Genomic DNA, 5,000 nt, shown 5'->3' on the forward strand with positions numbered 1-5,000 from the left:
TTGAACCCCCAATAAGGTCCCTATTTGCCATGTGTTATTGAATAAGAATATAATACTTGTTGAGGCTTGTCATTTAAATGCTTAAGAGTAACTGGAAGCGGACAAATGTTTTGTTTAGAACTCAAGAAACGCGGCAGACGGTTTGCAGTTCAGTCAGTGGTGTCTTGGTGCCCATCGCAAGCGCTGTGCCTTCCAATCATGTACACTGAAAGCAATTTTGTTTCCTTAGATGAGGAACTGCGCTTGGATGAAGTAATGTCGGTACGCCCGGGCATAATTTTGTTGGTGCAAGTTTTTTGTGCATCAGAGGAGCCATCAGCGACTGTCAAACCTTAGTGGGCTGTTCAAGATGGCCAGCAACTCCCCATTCTGACTTTATTTCAAATTGTTATTTTATCCTAGTTTCATTCTTCTGGTAGATTGTGGGAAAAATGAGATCTTTAGGACAGTATATTGTTTTCAAAAACCTTAATTTCTTCCCCTTTTTAATAGTATGCAGTAGGTGATGTACTAATGCCCGACGAAGGTACTGCCTCTGAGGTGGAGGTGCGGCCCTGGGAGAAGGTATTCGTGGAAGACCTCTCTTGGGAGAAAGTATTCGTAGGGTTAATGTTCCCGCCTCAGGGGGTACACTAGCCTGGACTTGCTCCACCCCGACGGATGACATCTTTCTTGTGGGCCTAACAATATTATTTTATCTTTGATTATTGTAATTCGAGATATGATATACATATATATATCCCCATGTTGTCATTTTTCAATGGTTTTGGCTGTAGGTCTAGCTACTCTGGAAAACGAGATCCAATATTGGCTAACCGGTGAATAGGAAGATCCCAGTAAGCACCACGCCCCCGATAATGTGTCTTGGAAGATAGGTATAATAACATGCCATTTTGAGCCCCACAGAAGACATACAGTTGTTGACAGCCCCACAGGAAAAAGATTCAAAGACTTGTTGACCCTTTTGCTTCACCGCATTTGCCGTGGAAGTTCCCTTAGGAGAAATAAAAAGAACAAAAATATATATTATAAACGATGAAAAAGTTGGACATAGCAGACCCTTAGGCAGTGATCTGTACTGGCAATACTTTATTATGGTCAGTTCGGACTTTTTTGCTTTGTTTGGAGGAGCTGCGGTGATACTCTATTATTGTTAATACATCTCGTCGCCAAGAAAGAAAGATGCACAGTGGTCTTGATCAAAGATAATATATCAAATATAGTATGAATAATTTTAGGAAAAATTGTAGGATCTTTAGAATTGTTAGGACGGTATTTTAAGATATAATTTCCATATTTGTATGTCGAAGTAACTTGCAAGCATTTGGTTTGCCGTCTGCTTTCAATAATGACGAGCAGCACTGTTGCTCTGGACTTCAATAATCGCTTTTGTTACATGGCAAAACAAATGTTAGCAGGAGTTTCTTAGGATGGTTAAAGTCTGGTTATCAATATATAAACACAAATACAATAGTGTCAATATTTATTGTTGGTAATATTACGGCATTTTAACAACGCACAGCAGATACTAATATGGTCCCGGTTTGTGTCGACTCTTTCAGTCAAGGCTATTTTTCCGTCACCGCTCTGGTTTAACCCTTTAAAATGATGTTGTGACTTAGGTTTAGAAATGTCTTTACTATGTTCCCAATTTCACCAGTAATATTGCAAATGCCTAAACTATATTATTTAATGTTTAATGACGTGGTTGTTCAGCTTAGTAATCTAGCTCTGACGATCAAGTAGAGAAGCCCTCGCTCGAGCAAAGACAGTTTCTATGTCTCTCCATTAAATACGGGTCAAAACGCACAATATCACACACACGCTACTTCGCGTTTAGTTTAGCTTCTCGTGTTGCGTTCTCGGGAGGAGGAGGAGGAGGTGAAGAATTGATAATGATGATGATGATGATGATGACAGTGGTGGTGGTCGTGGTGGCGATGGTGATGATGAGGATGATAGTGATGATCGAGGATCTCTGTGTCATAGATCAGTGAAAGGGTTAATGAGATGGGGATTATGAAGATAATTATAGTCTTCATGGAGGTGATGAAGCTGGAAAAGGCTAGTGTAAACGTATCCCGTTTTTAGCTGCCCTTTATACGTTCGAAGGTTTGAGTCCCAAGACCACACTTTAGATAGAGAGCAAAATAAATTGACATATATAATTAGAGGAGTAGATGAAGAACAAAATATTCAGTTAATAGGCAAACGAGAAAAGAAACAATCCAATCAAGAACATGAGTAGAGATCAGTACTGATATAAACAAGTTCAATAGTTCAATAACCTACACGTTAACATGTTAGTGAACGTTTCGAAGGTTAACCAGATAACTCCGGGTGTGTGTGAAGAGTATTCGGCCAGTTCCCGGGCAACACCGGTAACTACCTGGCCCTTGCGCAGGTACTGTTCGCAGCCTCTGCCCGTGCTGTGCGAGGAGTTGCGTGCTCCAGTAGTATTATATACTTTCTCTTTGGAATTCTGGCGGCCTTTAATACATGATTTTAATGTTTTGCCATATTGTGAAGTCTATATTTGCCATTTGATATGTTGTATCATGGGTGTAATAGACTGATATTTGTAGTATAGAGTCAGTATTAGCTCATTATGTGGTTTACACTCTGTGTAAAGGAAGGACTGTGGGTTTCTAGGATGATAAAAATAGTTTTTTGTTAGAGTTTTATTTATTTTAACAAAAATGTCTTTTACTATTATTTACAATGTACAAGAGAGAAAGATGGCCTGGACTAGTATTGCTTCAGAGTGTGGTAAGCTTTAAGCAGGTTTACTGGCAAGAATGCACTCCACTCTGAATTTACAGTCTAGGTCCTTTTTCTCATACCACGGTCGTAGCAGACCTTGCACTGCCTGTAGTGGTCTTTATCCGTTCTCTTCTGCTGGTGTGTTGAGCTGCCCTGGAGACGGCACTTTGCTAACATGCTGGGGGAATGGACCTGCACTCGTCACAGACTCCCTCTCATGCAGGTAAACGCCTGCAAGAACTCGCAAGTGAGTTCAGTCAGGAAAGCCAGCTGAGTCATCCAGTCTCCGAGTGCCCTGCGCACTGCATAGGCATCGACATCCGCCAGGTCGAGAAGGTAGAATAGTGCCTTCTAGTACCATCCAACAGACCTATGCGTCCACGAGTTCAGTGACAACAAAGTGGGAGAAGATGGCTGAAGTTGTGGATTCGCTGTGCAGATCGGGAACTTTGTCTCCAGGACGGGCAGAGAACCCAGAGCACTTTGGCATGTTCTCCCACTTGCTCCAGTTGAATTCAAAAGCGTTCTGTTCCCATGCTCAAGCTCTAGTAGTAGACAGCGGCTTATCCGAGTCTAGACTCGTGTTGTGCTGGGACACGTAATCCAGCTCGGAGTCATTGCCGCTGCTTTTGTACAGACGACCTCAACCCCTCGTCTGAACTCTCGTCGTTTTGCGACGTTGCCGAGGGTGCGGCCGAGGTGGGAGGCCGAGGGTCGTCTGGCAGAGCAGGAGCTTCGGCAGTAGTATTGGAAAGGAATCTAGAGCTCGAGCAGTAGGAGGCATCTCCAGGGAAGCACAAAAGATAATTATTTACCAACAACAGCAACATCAGTGATATGACAGATTTCTGTCAACTCTATTTATAGAAAATTCACCAGGCAAATCACGCCAAATTCCTTTCCCTGCCAAAACCAGTAATAACTAAAGGACACTTGGACTGTACATGGCATTGCAGTACCCTCTTTGATTGCAATTCGTAGCTGAACGTTGTCTGTAAGGACAATGATAAGTATATTATAATTATCATGATTATCCGCTAATGATATAAATACACTTCGAGTAAAGAAAGTACAATCTGCACGCCACTCCTCCCATGGTACGGACGCCCTGCCACCGCCGGCAGGGCCGCGGCACGACCTACATGCCACCGGAGACAGGATCGCTGACACCATGGCATGTTTGTCTTGCTACCCGGAGTTATTGAGGTTTATCGCGATCGCCCATCGAGAACCACGTCTGCTACTGCCATCTAGAAAGACACCGAGACCGGACGGTGGCCTCGGTGGGCGTGTGGTGTGGGCGGCAGCAAGAGACACGGGAAGGGCGCGCCCGGAAGGAGGTAGCCACGACTTCGGGCCTCGTTTCGTCGTCTTCGTCGTCACTGGTGCTCATGAGCTGCTCTTTGTAAGGAGGCAGAAACTGGCTCTTCTCGAGACAAATTACGGCTTTGTTTTGGACTAGTTAGAATGAATGCGCTGTATTGCTCTCTCCTTAGAAGAAAAAATATATATAAATAAAATACATGAATCAAGATGTTGCGCGACCGGTCTGCATGCGCGCCGGAGGGTTGTGGGTGTTGTCCACATGAGCGTTCCACGTGTGTGCGTCTGGAGGGTCGGGCGGCCACGTCCCGCCCGCGGTGGCAAGAAGCCCTGGCCTTGGGGGGGGAGGTTTGGTTGCCGGCGCGCGCGCAGACCGGCCGGGACGCCAACACCTATATGCGTCACGCGTTTTTTGGTGCCGTAGTTTGGCTGCCGCAAAAGCTTCGTTCTCCAATGAGGTCGTTCTCGATACCAAGTCTTTTCTTTTCGTCTCATTTCTAAATGAAGCGTTTATTGTTGATTTAGCCCGTTCGACTGTGTTCTGCCCCCCCCCCCTCAAAAAAAGTCCGTGTACGTGGTCTAGGCTCTGTCGTCTCCCTTGGTTAGTGTTTGTGCTTATGCATGAGGAATGGAGTAAACCTTCTCTCTTCATTGGACAGTTATGCATAGTTTTGAATATACATTACTTAAAGACGATCTTTAGGGTGGACAGTTCATTTGACATCTTTGTAAGCAACGTTCAGGGGCTGGTGTGCGGCCCCCGGCGAGAGAAATGTTGTATAGTTGTTGTTGGAGTGATAATCACCTTGGAATTTTATTTGAAACAATGTATAATTTTTGTAGACTATCTAGTGGTCACAACCTTTTCTGTGATTGTACATGCAACTCTGGGTCAACAACAGTTTTATGACCGT

General features: G+C 44.3%; 1 protein-coding gene across 1 annotated transcript in view; it reads left to right on the plus strand.

Annotated features, from left to right (window-relative positions):
- The window catches only part of LOC138867812 (uncharacterized), a 10,030-nt gene that overhangs the window by 4,675 nt on the left and 355 nt on the right, over window positions 1–5,000 (plus strand). Inside the window, exon 3 of the mRNA XM_070144619.1 lies at window positions 1–5,000. This exon is cut by the window's left edge and continues 903 nt beyond it; it is cut by the window's right edge and continues 355 nt beyond it. The gene's annotated coding sequence lies outside the window, so the exon portion shown is untranslated.

The sequence above is a fragment of the Penaeus vannamei genome, chromosome 32 (genome assembly GCF_042767895.1).
Source record: "Penaeus vannamei isolate JL-2024 chromosome 32, ASM4276789v1, whole genome shotgun sequence".
NCBI classification, from domain to species: domain Eukaryota; kingdom Metazoa; phylum Arthropoda; class Malacostraca; order Decapoda; family Penaeidae; genus Penaeus; species Penaeus vannamei.